Raw genomic sequence first — 15,903 nt, 5'->3', positions numbered from 1 at the left:
TGGTGCCAGGGGAGCACAATGAGAGCAACTGTGTGCACAGAATACATTCATACCACCTCTTGCACTGGACACCTTGTCTTCTTCAACCCAACTTGCCTTCTTCAACCCACTAGAGGTAGCCCTGCTTTCTTTCATGCCTACATGCAGACCAAAGGGTATCTGATTTAAATAAGTATGAGGTCACAGGCAAAGGGTAGCAAAACTTTATTGGACCAGACAAGTCCCTGCTCTTACCAACAGAGCCATAAATAAGGTGGAGCCTGGGGGCACCTGCCCCAGGCACTTAGGGGGGGCTCATGACTGCCCCTCAGGCTCTGCCCTAGTTACGGAGAAGGCACCAGCAGTTCTGTGCTCTCTGTTCCTTTTTCTGTGGAATCTCAGAGCCTCTATAAAGAAACAGAGGGTGCAAAGCAGCTGCAGCAAGCGTTCCTCCTCTGAGGAGAACCTGGAAGTGATGTCACCTGACGTTGTGATGTCACTGCTCCAGCACCGGGATTGTGTGTTATGGCTCTGCTTTCTAAAATATGCAAGTGTCAACCTAAGGAGGTAATTGCTTTCTATAACAACTGAGGAGAAAAGAAAGCTGTGAGTCTCTACAGAAAGCAGAAAGAGAAGCCAGTAGGTACCTTGTATCATGGCAAGTATCTTTTTTTAAATCTAACCTTTATGTCATAACCCCTGCTAATTGGGTAAGAGGCACTTTTTCAAGTGGGTGCTCCTTTTTTTAGCAGGGGGAGAGTAACTGGCCCACCTCACCCCAGCACTGTCTGTTCTAGTGGCTGTCTGCTGGTGTTCTTTTTGCATCTTTTTAGATTGTGAGCCCTTTTGGGACAGGGAGCCATTTAGTTATTTGATTTTTCTCTGAAAACCGCTTTGTGAACTTTTAGTTGAAAAGCGGTATATAAATACTGTTGTTGTTGTTGTTGTTGTTGTTGTTGTCGTTTTAATTGACAAGACTTGGATGTAATGAACTATATTTTTGATTGCTGCTGTGGTCTGTGCTAACACTGGTGACAACAACCCCATTTATTTAATTTGCCATGCACCCAGCACCACCCATAGGACTTACCGGTCCCCTGATGGTAAGAAATCCAGAGATGTAGGGGCAGAATCTGAGGTGATTCAGATTCTGGCAGAACTGGGAGTGAAGCTTTGTGGGACAGAGTGAATTCTAGTAGTTCCTGATGGGGGCAGGGTATGGCACCTAGGCATTCAGAAGAAGAGCCTGAACATGCCTGGGGCCTCAGGGCTGGAGTCTGACAGATGAGGAAGCACTGAAGAGTGAATAACATTAGTTTTTAATGCAAGCAGAAAATAATCTATACCCTTGAACCTGGCCCTGCATCCCAAGGTTTGTTCCTTTCCTGGAGACCCTGAGAAGGAGGCTAGATCTCCTAAGCTTCAGGTCAAACCTTGAGACCATACAAACCTAATTACAAACAACCTTGAGTGCTATTGAAACACTGTCTTGCCAGCTCCACCTCTCCTCCCTTTGGTTTGCCTCTTCTCTGTCTGCTTTGCTTGACGCTATTGCGCTCTGATGTCACGATGGATGTCTTTTACTTTCATAAATATAGCAGTGCAGTATCAGAGGGTCTATGTCAGGTTGGTCCAACACTGGGCAGCCAGGGGGCCTTGCGTGTCCTCCAGCCATGCTGACCCAAAAATAATTGGCAGTGACGTGATGACATGATTACTTCTGCATTCTGGCCACCAGAGTTATTCAGCAGGCTCAGGACGCAAGTGGCGGAGGCAGCAGAGGAGGCAGTGAAGCTTTTCTATCTCCTTGCTGAACCATTCAGGCTTCTCCTTCTGATGTTAATGGCATAGCAAGAAGACCAAAAAGCCGCTGAAGCAGGAGGAGGAGGAGGTTTGGGGCTCTGCTGGGCTTTCAGGGACTGCCAAGAAGGGCTTCACAGGCTGTGTATTGGCCCACTATGGCCTATGTGTTATACCCTGGTCCGCCTGCTTTTGCTAAGTTGCTTTTACATCAGAGGAGGGCTGAAGCCTTGAACTCAAGCACTAGTTGCTTTGGGGACATAAGGGACCATTTGACTCAGAATTCTGAAGACTGAGGGACACTGAACTAGAACATGTTTACGACATGAACAGATTTTCAAAATAGTGCCTTGTGGATGTAGATTTGTTGAGTGGTCTCCAAACCTGTATCCAGAAAGAGACAACACAAGCTATTTATAAACTAGGAGATGAAATTTATTCACATGGACTGGGTTCTTTTTAAAGCAGCTCCCTTGGGACTTGATTAATTCAGTCTAATGGCAGCCCATTTCATTACAGTACAATTAGCAACATGGGGTAGTCAGTCTAAAATGGAGGATGATGCTTGAGCTGTAGCAATTTTCATTTCTCATGCTGACAAGACAAGGGATTAAGAGCTTCGTAATGTGGATAGCTCACTGTCATGAATGCCGTACCCAGTTCCGTGAAATAATCCTCCTAGGCTGAAAAGTCAAGATGAGGTATCAAATAAGATCTTAATTTAAATTGTTGTGAGTGAAAGTCATACCCGTGTGGATGATCAGAGGTTCTGATATATACCTTGGGACTGGTTTTCTACCCTAATGCATATACAGGGTGACCCAAAAGTAGGTGGACAGTAAATGATAACATTTATTCTACCTACTGTCCACCTACTTTTGGGTCACGCTCTATATTTGAGCCTCAGTTCCAAACAATTACAATAGCAGATGTCTTCTTTGCAGCATCTACTATTAGAACTATTTAGTGATTATACAATAGCCTCCCCAACCCATTTCTTTCTTTTTCCCCCCAACCCATTTCTGTGGGGGATATGGTCCAAGACCTACTACAGATGCCCAAAACATATATTTGGTGGGCCACTGTGAGATACAGGAAGCTGGACTAGCTGAGCCTTTGGCCTGATCCAGCAGGGCTCTTCTTATGTTCTTAAAACTGTGGGTAGTAGTCAAACCTATATTTGGAATACAGTATTTGGAGACTCCAGGTTTAAAGACCCAGAGGCAGCCTGCCTAAGTGACAGGCTGGTTGACTGTTTGCAGGTTGACAGCTGCCAAAGTGTCTCCAGGCTAGAGGGAGCCACTGGGTGAGATGCTGCAAGAGACAAAGAGGGAAGCACTGTCAGATGGTGGGGGGGGAGGGGAGTAAAGCAGGGAAGGAGGAAGATTTTCAATCAGTGAATAAATGAAACCATGGATATAGGACCTGTGGATACGGGGGGAGGGGGAAGGTAACGTATATCACTTTACAAAGTATACAAAGCATTTTACATACAATATGGTCAGCATTATCATCCCAGCAATGCAAGTGCAGGACCAAGAGCAAGAGAAAATGCAGTATGGATGATATCCACTGGCCATTTCATGAGAAGAACGGGCACGCACGTCTTCTCCCAAACCCAGAGCAACATTCCACCCCACTTCTTCACAGGCAGGAGAGAATGTCCAAACTGCCCCAAATAACCTGGTTTAAATATTATTGTTAAAGTAATATTTAAACTGCATGATTAGGTGGGGTTCAGATAGTCCACCATGTATAAGTCATAGCAAATTGAGACTCCATCTTACTTCACTTCGTCTGTCTCTCCTCTGTCACATTTTAGATTGTAACCTCTTTAAGGAAGGACTTGCTCTTTTATACTTTGCATTGTCCCAGTGGCATCACTAGGGTTTTGTGTGACCTGGTGCGGGAGGCCAGTGCATCACCCCCATGATGAACCTCCTCCCATGCAGTGAGCAAGGCAATGCCCTGGGTGGTGGGCATAGTGATGCACCACTTCCCTGCTATAACTCTTCTGGCCATAACTTTTGATATAATGGAGATATTTCAACCTGGTTTGCTTCATTGCATTCTGCATGAAGTTGCACATCAAATGATATACTGTATAATGATGGTATTTTTCAAAAGTTCCAAGATTTTATTATTAACAGTATTTATTATTAACAGTATTTATATACCAGTCTGAGGCTAAGAGGCAAAGAAGGAAGGCCCATAGCCAGGGAGACAGACCAGGGACAGACTGCACTTGCTCCCGGTGTGGAAGGGATTGTCACTCCCGGATTGGCCTTTTCAGCCACACTAGACGCTGTGCCAGAACCACCTTTCAGAGCGCGATACCATAGTCTTTCGAGACTGAAGGTTGCCAATACAATACATATTTATATACCGCTTTTCAACTAAACGTTCACAAAGTGGTTTGAAAATACTGAAAGATTTTTGAAGATTTTGAAAATTTTGGGGTGTCATCTCACCCCATGCACATCACCCAATGCTACCTGCATGTCCTAGTGACACCACTACACTGTCCATACTACTCCTACTCCTAAATAATAATAATAATAATAATAATAATAATAATAATAATAATAATAATAATAATAATGTCGCCATTCCTGGCGACTTGTGAATTTTGGAGAAAGAACAGGATAAAGTATCCAAATACCACAACCTGTACATAGAATTGACACGTATCTGGATGAAGCAGGTAAAAGTGCTGCCGATAGTAATTGGTGCACTAGGACAATATCAACACAATTTAACGAGTACTTTGCACAACTGGATGCCCCGGCAATAACACCAGTCAAATGATGTTGTCTTCCACAACATAGTCACACAATGTAGCTTTCAGTCAGCATAACTGTTGCCGCAATAACTTATCCTAATAGCAAAACTTCTGCCATTCCCCCCCCCCATATGTTGGCTCCTGAACTTTTTTCCATCCTTTGGAAATCTGAGATTTCCATTCAGAGCACCTACCAGAAAGATTATAACTTCAAGTGAAGCCCTTAACCCAGTGACTCCACTTCGCAAACGATGTTTATTCATAAAGAGAATAATGAGCAATGTTTATTTATAAGTATGAGGTGACATGATGAGCTATATTATGCAAATTGCCACCCAGGCAATATAGCTACGTTCTCCGGAAAATGGGAGAGCGCACCAATTTGTGATTTTCCTCTGCAAATGGGCTCTGCCCTCATGCAGCTAGCCACAGAACTGCAGAGAACTCCAGTTTGCTTGCCGTGAAGAATGGACTAAGCAGGCATCCATCTGACGACAGGACCTGGAAATTAAGTGCTGCTACCCTCTCGTGCTCCATTAAGTGGTCAGACTCGCAACCCGACCAAACAACCAATAAAAATATAAAATATTATCTTATAAAATAATAATAAATAACATATAAAATAATAGACAGAATATAAAACTCATCATGTATATCATGTTGTATACACTGGGGATCTTCTTCCTCTGGTGTTAAAGGTAAACATGTCAGACATCTTGAATGAAGTTGTAACATGAAAGCATGGTAGGTACTCATGGGACTGATCACTCAATTTCAGTGGCAATTGTTTGAATATTAGCACCTCTCAGGAGAGTGTGTCGCTGTTGAAGAGCTGCATTCATGAGGGTCCATCCGAATGATGAGCAGTGATTAGTGTGATTATTGGATTCAGTATTTGTCCATGACCCCAATCTTTGCCTGGAGCTCATCTGTGTATCTGGGATATAGATCTGTGTAGCTGGGGATTATGTCACTTCTTCTGTGACAGTCAAAAGCAGGCATTATGCACCACCTCACACAAAATGTTCCTGAAAGGGGAGGCAGGAAACGGAGACTTGAGTCATTCCTGAGCCTGCTTCTGACAAACGTTCCAGCAATCAAGCCCAAATACAACAGGGTTGTATCAGCTAATGCTGATGCTAAATCAGCTAAATCAGCTTAAAAATGCTAAATCAGCATTTTTCAATTTGCTACATTTTCTCTAGACTGGAGATACCTGGGATGCCAGCTGTCTTACATTAGTACCAGATTCAGTGATTTTATTAATCTGCCCTAAATTTTAAAATCCCAAATATTTCAGTGGCTGGAAGGTTTTCTGAGGCACAATGAAAAAGGTATACATTGTACTACATGATCAAAAATATATTTCCAAACTCTCTATAGCCCTTTTGAAACCATAGAATACAAGCCAGGTCTCTGTACTGCTCTCTCCACCCCTATTTTATTTTTATTTTTTTTTTTTTGGGGGGGGGGGGGGAGTTAATGTTCACATCACCTCTACTATTTATAAGAAGAGTAGAACCTAAATGATATATAGATAGGGTCAGTAATGTGACCTGAAGCCCAATTCTACTTAACTCCCTATGCTGAATCCTGCAGAGGAGTTTCAGCCTCAGAAGGCCTCCTTGGGGCAAGGGAACATTTGCTCCCTTGCCCTGGGATAAGCCCCAGCAGCTGCTATAGGTCAACTCGAACCTGCACCAGATATATTGCTGGCATACGTCTGAGTTGATCTGTGCAGATAGAAGGGGGTTAGGATTCAGTGTGTGCTGCCACCTGCACCTGTTCCCTTCTGGGCTCAATCCACCCACCCATCTCCTCCCCATTCTACCCTCCTCCAACCCATTCAAACCTCTCCCAAACCTCCCCACGCAGCGTAGCCTTCTGCACTGGACTTAACCTGCTGTGGCGGGCTTCTGTCACTCCACCAGCACATGTGGGAAGACTTTGGCCTTCTCATTGGCACGCCAACTCTGCATTGCCACCAGCACTTCCTTTCAGCAGGACTGGGCCATGAATTTGCAGGATCCAAACATCATCACACTCATCATTAGATCCTTGCTTGTCTGAGATCTGTATTACCAGGGGAAAGGATGCAGTGTCCCCCGTCCCCTCATCAAAGTAGTTCTAGGCAGTACAGCCAGAAAAAAAGCCTAAGCATAGGCTTAGGCTTCAAAGATACTTTCAAACTTTCCTTACAAGTGGGGAAACACTTCTTTCCCTGCTTCTGCAAGGTTGTCTGAGTGGAATCCATCATGGTGAATCATCTGGCTCTCACACCCTTTATCATAGGCGAGATCTACAAGCTGCCTTTCTGCATTGCATCAGAAGCAGGGAAAGAATAAGGGTGCATGTTTGCATCTAGATAACATGAACCAGTCCTCCGACAATCGCCACTTCCTTCCATGGGAGCCAGCAGCAGCAAATGGCTGATGCTAGCAACAGGCTGCTCTAGATGGAGGCTGTAATTAAAAGTCTGATTATTTCTGCATGCGTACACCAGCAAGAGGCATTAATTACCGATTAACAGGAGTTGAGATGAGCTTGGGCACCATGCGAGACTGCCCTGTCCAGTCCAATACTGTAGCCCATTTTTCAACAAGGAAGCACAAAGTGGTAGGCTGTATTTCTTCAGCTTTCTGCTGGATGGGCCTAAGAGGACATGAATACGACAAAACTCTTTCTAAACCAAGGAATATTTCTTATGAGTGTTTTGTACTTGAGTTCTGATGCCTCAATAGAGCAGATGTGCATATTGTGATGGCTATGAGGGGCCACATGGATAGCCATACTTCCTGCCAAATATATACAAATGGTGATCACAGAAAAAATATATATCAGAACCTTGCTTGCCTGTTTTCTGAAAGGCATATGTGTACATCCTAACTGATACTATAATACGCATGCATTGTTATTGATTAGGAAAATCTGAGTACAACATTACCCAGTAGGAAGTATTTTATTTATTTACTACATTTCTATCCCGCCTTTCTCCCTTAAGGGGCTCTGAAGTGGCCTAATATGTTGCTTTTTTTGTTTTGGAAGATAGCAGCATCAGCCTAAGAATGAAGGATTCATGTCATCATTCCCCCCCCCCTTTTCCCTTGCATTCTTTGAACACTAAAGTTTGTATGACCCATGCTTTGCTTCTAGCATTTAAAATACTAGCTAGGTGATGTTCAACCAGTGTGCCAAGGCACATTGGTGTGCCATGAATGTTGTGCAGGTCTGTCGTGGGAGTTTGGGGGAAGGCTCATTTATTAGTAGGGCCATTGGGGGAGTGTGAGCCTCCCCAAACAGCAGCGCGGTGTGCCTTGTTAATTGTCAAAAAGCTGATGGTGTGCCTGGACAATTCTAGAGCATTGTCAGTGTGCTGTGAGATGAAAAAGGCAGAAGATCTCTGAACTAGCTGGTATGAAGGAAGCTATTGTTCCACTTGCTCAGTTTCTTCTCAGCTGGTACTTGTCACCCCTTAGGAGCAAGCCTGGCCTCTTTCCCTCTTTCCTTAATGCTCTCTGCCTTCTGACCACTACTAGCAACATCACGTCAGTTCTTCGGCCTAGATTTCTCCTTGATTTTTCCCCTTCTACTTGCCTGGGATATCGAGCCTTGTGTTCTACCCTCAGTCTTATGCATGCTCGATCCTTTCCTCAGAGCCTGTCCTGTCATGGTGGTTTCAAGGTGTGCAAAGCACCTTGACTATTTTTTGCTTCCCATTTGCACCAGCCCAGGGATAGGCCAGATTTAGTTTTGACAAGCCTCTGCTTGTTTTTTCAAGTTTTTCAGTGGCACGTCAGAGATTAAATCCTGCATGCAGCACAGATGCACAGAATTGGCTTGCAATGGGTTGAATATGCTGAGAACCAGTATAAGCTGAGCTTTTCTCATATCCACCTTATGCTGAAATGGTTGTGTGAATCAACACCCTCGTCAGCTTAAACCAGGGGTGCCCAAACCCTGGCCCTGGGGCCACTTGTGGCCTTTGAGGCCTCTCAATGCAGCCCTCAGGGAGCCCCAAGTCTTCAATGAGCCTCTGGCTCTCCAGAGATTTGTTGGAGCACAAACTGGCGCAACGCAACTGCTCTCAGTGTGAGGGCGACTGTTTGACCTCTCATGTGAGTTGTGGGATGAAGACTTCCTCCACTGCTTGTTGTTTCACGTCTGTGATGCAGTAGCAGCAGCAAAGGAAAGGCCAGCCTTGCTTTGTGCAAGGCCTTTTATAGGTCTTGAGCTATTGCAAGACCTTCATTCATTCATATAAGTTCAACTTTAATATATTCATTTATGTAAACTTATATAAATTTATTCAAATTTTAAATGTAAATTAATTCCCCCCCCCCTGGCCCCAGACACAGTGTCAGAGAGACGATGTGGCCCTCCTGCCAAAAACTTTGGACACCCCTGATGGGAAAGATACATGTAATTCTGATCTTGCAGAGAATCCTGGCTGTACTAGATCCTTTCCATGCCAGCATGTCTCTGCCATCCTGGATTTCAGTTACAGTCTCATCAACTTGAGAACTCAATGAACAACATGAAAACTTGATAACTCCATTCAGCAAGCTGTCAAACATTAGCAAAATCAATAAGCAGCACATTATAGCTCTGGATTTTCCTTTCACTACCTTCAGAGGTGGCAATGCATTTTTAAAGTGGGGATGGCAGGTGGGCCGTCCAAGAAGGCTCAGAAGGATGGGAGGTACATAGCTGTGTGCTCCCCCTTCCAGATGTTCTCCAGCATGTAGGAAATGTGATGTATGGTTAACAGCTCTAGGCAATACACAGGCTGTCAGAATTTCAGTCCTGTTGGTCTGTGGTGCTCACTTAGAGGAAAAGCCTTGAGGGTAAAGCAACACTACTTGTAAACTAAATTTTGATTTCCTTCTGTGCTTTCTCATACAGAGCTCTGGACTCCATTTTTACAAGCAGAAAATGAAAAAAGCCTCTAAAGTTGAGTAGGTTAACTTTGACAAAGTGACAGAGGGTTGTGTGGGGACATATGGGCAGGCTTTTTCTGTTCCTTAGATACGTCATTTACCAGCATGCAGAATTTGTCTCAATGTTTTTGAGATCAAGAGCTGAGATGCTCGTAGCCGGTGCCTGCACTTTTACAAATCTAAAAGCCATGAAGTTTTCCTGATCAGCAGTAGGCACTCCACTGTTGCAACTACAAACCACATGGGGCCAGATCTTTTTTTGGAATCATGCATATTTGACATAGGCTCAAGTTCCCTTTGGCACTACTGACAGAGTCTGCCATAAGTCTCCAGTCTAAGTCTCCAGAACAGTGACTCCCCACCATCACTTCATCATTAGCCCTGATGTCTTTGAGGGTTATGTTCAGTGCCTCAAAACCCGCCTTGTGCGCCATGGTGCTCTCATCCCAAACAATGAGCTTATAGTCCTGCAGCACTTGGGCCATGTTGCTTTGTTTTGAGATGAATGGATGAGGTTGAGGGGCAGCTTGAAGGCAGCGTGGGGTGTCTTGCCTCCCTGCAACAGCATAGCAGTGATGCCAGAGGATGCAACAGCCAAGGTGATGCCACAATTACTCCTTACCTTTGCCAGGAGGAGCAAGTTGATGAGGAAGGTCTTCCCGGTACCACTAGGAGCATCCAGGAAAAAGACCTGCCCAGTACCTGACTCAAAGCTGCTAAAGACCTGCTGACAGACAACAAGCTACTCATCCATCAGTGAACAGTCATTATTTGACACCACTTGTGCCAAGGTGTTCCTTGGATAGTCCCTGTTCCCCAAGACTCCTCCAGACCTTTCTGGCTGTACTGTGGTAAGCATCCTCAATCAGCACAAGGGATCTGCTGTACACCTCTTCCATCACTTGCTACACACTGCCTTGCAACTCCTGCTCCACCTGCTGCGAGATGTCCTCTGAGAGACTGTCTTTGTACTTCTCCCAAAGACAAAGAAGATCAGACAGTTGACAGAACACCGACATCACAGTAAAGAGCTCCCACAGCTTGAAGGGAGAATCACCCAACGTAGCTTCCTCCAAAGTAGTGTCTCAGTACTTGTCATCCTCCAGCAAACCTACTGCATCTAAACTGGAATGTGGGATGGAGGACACCATTCACAGTCTTCAGCTCTGGAAAGGATGTTGGACTTTGAACCTCATGTATCAGCAGGCGGAGATGATAACACTCAGTGTTGATTGGGTGGCTAGTGTATACCCTTCCCAGCGCATGGTCTTTCTTTACTCCTGGTCAGCCATCAACATCCTTCCCCTGCTTCTTTCTTGTGAATTTGTTGTTCTTCCACACAAAAAAAGAAGGGATTTCAGAGTACAAAAGGGTTTTTGCAAAATCATCAGTTTTGCATAGCTCTAAGAAAGTCAAGAGTGTTGTCTGAGAAGGGTTGCTGAGCTTTTTGGCCAAGTTGTTGGAGGTGAAGTATACATGCTGACCATTCTTGAGGTTAATGGCAGGATGGAAGACAGTGGGGTACCTCTCATGAATGGGGAATGCCAAGATCCTCCAAACCACTTCTGAGCTGCTGATGTATCGCCTGCTCTTGTATAACTTCACTTCATCCCTCTCATTCTTCAAGCCAAAAGCCACCTGGTCACTGCCCTTGTTCATGTACTTGCAAATGTACTTGATGGACTTAACAGAGTTGCATAATTCCACATTGATGTGAGCATCAAAAATACATCACAGGACAGGGTTATAGGGGACCACCCAGCAGTTGTCCAGCTCTATCCCATTGACTTCTACAGTGAAGCCACTGTCAGCTGGAGACCTCCAATATTGTTATGTTAGCGGGTCTTTCCACAAGGACATAAAGGGCACTGTAGTCTTTGATGGCTCAACATCAGACCCCTTTGACATCCGAAGCGGAGTGAAGCAGGGCTGTGTTCTCATGCCAACCTTGTTTGGGATTTTCTTCGCTGTCCTGCTGAAGCAGGCCTTTGAAACTGCAACAGAAGGCATCTATCTCCGGACCAGATCAGACGGAAAGCTCTTCAACCTCTCCAGACTGAGAGCAAAGTCCAGCTGAAATGCCTGCGTGACTTCCTCTTTGCCGACGATGCAGCTGTCACCGCCCACTCTGCCAAAGTTCTCTAGCAGCTCATGATCTGTTTTAGCAAGGCCTGCCAAGACTTTGGACTGACGATCAGCCTGAAGAAAACACAGGTCATGGTTCAGGATGTGGACTCACCTCACTGCATTGCAATCTCTGCGCACGAACTGGAGGTTTCCATGACTTTGTGTACCTTGGCTCAGTGATCTCTGACACTCTTTCTCTCAATACCGAGCTAAACAGATGCATCGGCAAAGCAGCTACCACATTTTCCAGACTCGCAAAGAGAGTCTGGTCCAACAAGAAGCTGACGGAACATATCAAGATCCAGGTCTACAGAGCTTGTGTCTTGAGTACACTTCTGTACTGCGAGTCATGGACTCTTCACACACAACAGGAGAAGAAGCTGAATGCTTTCCACATGTGCTGCCCCCGACGCATTCTCGGTATCACCTGGCAGGACAAAGTTCCAAACAACACAGTCCTGGAACGAGCTGGAATCTCCAGCGTGTATACACTGCTGAAACAGAGACGCCTAAGTTGGCTTGGTCATGTCGTGAGAATGGGCGATGGTCGGATCCCAAAGGATCTCCTCTATGGAGAACTTGTGCAGGGAAAGCACCCTATGGGTAGACCACAGCTGCAGTACAAGGATATCTGCAAGAGGAATCTGAAAGCCTTAGGAATGAACCTCAACAGATGGGAAACCTTGGCCTCTGAGCGTTCCACTTGGAGGCAGGCTGTGCAGCATGGCCTTTCCCAGTTTGAAGAGACACTTTGCCAACAGACTGAGGCAAAGAGGCAAAGAAGGAAGGCCCATAGCCAGGGAGACAGACCAGGGACACACTACACTTGCTCCCAGTGTGGAAGGGATTGTCACTCCCGAATCGGCCTTTACAGTCACACTAGACCCTGTGCCAGAACGACCATTCAGAGTGCGATACCATAGTCTTTCGAGACTGAAGGTTGCCAACTTAGGTATGAGTAACCTTTGCAAGCAGAAACCAAGTCAATATGTCATCAGGCCTAAAAGATATTGAAGAATCCAGGAAAACACATTTTACCCCTTTTCACCCCTTAGGGTTCAAATTTCTAAAAATCCATTCTTCTTACTGGGTGCTTACCTCATGGAAGGAATATACAAGTTGAGTCTCCTGATTTGCAGAACTCAAGTGGATGACAAAAATCACATTAAAACAAATCCATTTAAAAAACAATGACCCTTAGTTAGGCAATTTAAAAACAACCTTTTTGACCTTTGTGATGTAAGACAGAGTATTAAGCAGACAATTCATCAATTAATCTCTCTCTGGGAAAGAGAAAGCCTCCTTACAAAGGCTTCACTCTGAGCCAGCTACTTCACCCAGAGCAAAGTGATCTTTCTTTCACTCAGGGGGAAGGGAGAATGATTGATGCCTGGAGAATGATCAGCAAGCTGCCTTCTCTCACATTAACAAGGCTATTGTTAAACAAGGCTTTAATTTAAAGGGCCCTTCTCATCAGATAGAAAAATCCATGGACTTTTCCAAGGATGAAAAATTCATGGATAATTAGGTTATACTTGTAATTGCTTGCATGACTGTCTCTCTACAAGAGTAAGAAAACCAGTTTTTTTAAAACCGTGGTTTTAAAGGGATGCATTTTTCCCCTTCTCCAAGGATCAGCACATTCCTTCTCATTTGCAGTGGCCATTCGTGTTGAGTCAAATCCGTGTATAAAAAATGCGTGTATAACAAGGTTGGACCTGTACTCACTGAATTTCATGTTTCTAGGTCCAGGGGTTTGGGCTGGGCATTGATGAGCCAGGCTGCAATCCTAACCACACTTTCCTGAGAGTAAGCCCCATTGAACAAAATAGGACTTACTTCTGAATAGACCTGGTTAGGATTGTTCCCAAAGTCAGTCAGGACATTTGTTTTTAGATATAGATGTAAGCTGCAAACCTATACACATGCACTTGGGAGTACGCCCCATTGAACTCAGTAGAACTTACCTCTGAGTAGACATGCATAGGCTTACACTGTTATGGCCCAATCCTATGCAGGACTCGGCCGGTGCATGGAGGGGTTTACAAAAGAGGAACAGAGTCCCGCTGTTGTGAAATGGCTTATGGTGGTGTGCACAGTGCACCACCAGTGACCATTTTTGCATGTGCTGCCACAACTGGAGGCAGTACAGGAGGCCCACTCTGAACTCAGAAAGGTAGGTTCTACAGCAATGGAGGTGAAGTGGGACAGGAAGGGATGGACTGGGGGAATCCCAGGTGGGGGGTCGGGATTGGCAGCACTCATGTACACCGATATCCTAGCCCCCTTCTCTCTCCCTTTCCACTGCCATTACATGCCTTGGACTTAGGCCTGCAAAATAGCAGGTGTAGATATAAGAAGTCCTATAGCAGCGGTGGAGGCTTTCTCCAGGGCAAGCAAACAAAAGTTCACTTACTGCAAGGAGACTTGTCCAACTGCCTCCCCCCACCACAAATGCAGTGCAGCTGCATCAGTGGGGGAGGGATTTGGATAGGATTAAGCTGTGAGTCTTTGATTCCTGTCACCCACATTAAAGCACTGCTATCTCTCTCTTTCAAAAGGAATGTATTCCTAGAAGAAGGTTTACCATGTTCCTCCAAAAATTTTTATTGTTTTTTCTGATGTGAAGACCGGATCCATAATTATGGGCGCCATCAGCCAGATGACTGAAATCAATTAAATTAAATTAAATTAAGTAACCAAGCTGCATCTAGTCTTTTACACTCCTTCATTCTAAATTCAACGATCACATTCCCAGACTTTCGTTTCATATGCATTATACTGAATCTTATTAAATACCCCATTGATTTTAAAATCCAGACTTAACATTGAAACGTTTTAATGCCTTTTGCTCCCTGGTATTTAGCAGAATTGAAAGTGCAAGAATATATTTTGCTTCTTTCAATGTTGAGTCTCTTGTTTCCATGAGAGAAATCCACTGGATGTTGGCAGAGTAGATGATCCACCTTGAGCAATTTCTTTGTAGAAGCTGCTGGAGAAGTGATGATTCAGACCAGAGATAAACAGAAGATAGTTCAGGATCTGTTGGTACATCTCTAGTTGATTTGCACTAGATAGCAAAGGTTTTGTCAGTAGTGTAACAATAACAACTAAAATGGCAAGTCATTCTCTCTTGGCCTTATGTGAATCACTCCCCTCTCTGCCTCAGTGTTCCTTACCTGTAGACTGGAAATTTTATCTGGCTGCCTTTTATCAAGTCTTTGTATAGCTCTCCTAGGCAATTTTAGAGTTTTTGTGTTAAGACTCCCCCTGGAATGGGCACTCGACTAGGGTTGACTTGATCTGAATTGCACAAAAATCCTATTTTTGACAACTTGAGTTGATTCGAGTCATGGATGTCATGGACCCTGACTTGACTTGTTACTCAGGGCCAGTGGCTCAATAAAAGTTGGGACTCAAAATGACTTGCGTCCCAACTCTCTTTAGTGCGTGTGTTCCAGCTTACTTTTTTTCGCTGCTTCCACATTGTGCCGAAGATCTTGTGGGCAATCCGGAAGCAGGGATTCTGAAGGACAGCAGCAGATCTGATGGAAGGGTAGGTTCCAGGAGGCAGGGGCTGGTGGGGGGGGGGGGTGAGGGGAAGAGGAAGGTTTAAGGGTTTGGGGAAGTGTGTGAAGTTTTGCTCAGGGAAGCCCTTGATTCATGACTTATTTCTCGAAATAACTCTTGACTCAAAATGACTCTAAATTTTGTTCACGTAGTGTCATGACAGCCACGTGCTATGACAGCCACGTGCTATGACTCAAGTCATGGGGTCATAGAATTGAAACTTGACCTATGACTTGTGACTGGACTACATCTCTGGACTCCCCATTCTGTAGTAACTCATAGGTATATGGGCAGATAATTCCAGTGTATGGCTTATAGGGTGCTCCAGCTCCTGAGCCTCTGTTTCTCATCTGGCTTTGGTTGGTGGACTTTGGGTTTCTAGTGGAGAAATAACAACAACAAAAGCAGATTCTAAAGTCAGATCACCCAATTAGGCACCTATAATACCATGGCTGGTCCACACATGATGCCAACTGAAAGGCTCACATTGCGAAGTAGTTGGGAAGAAGCAGCAAACTATGAGGCCTGCCCCCCCCAGCCCACGTCTGCCCGAAATTGCTGGCATGGGTCTGAGTAGGCTCACTAGGGCCCAGGGGAGTAGGTAAGCAAAACATTACTTACATCTCCACTACTGCCTGGGTCCCAGCTGGACTAGGGATGTAGTGGAGCCTGTTTTAGCACAGCTGCATCACACATGTTGGCCCTGGA

This window comes from Tiliqua scincoides, chromosome 1 (genome assembly GCF_035046505.1).
Source record: "Tiliqua scincoides isolate rTilSci1 chromosome 1, rTilSci1.hap2, whole genome shotgun sequence".
Classification (NCBI taxonomy): domain Eukaryota; kingdom Metazoa; phylum Chordata; class Lepidosauria; order Squamata; family Scincidae; genus Tiliqua; species Tiliqua scincoides.
This window is presented reverse-complemented; position numbering follows the sequence as displayed.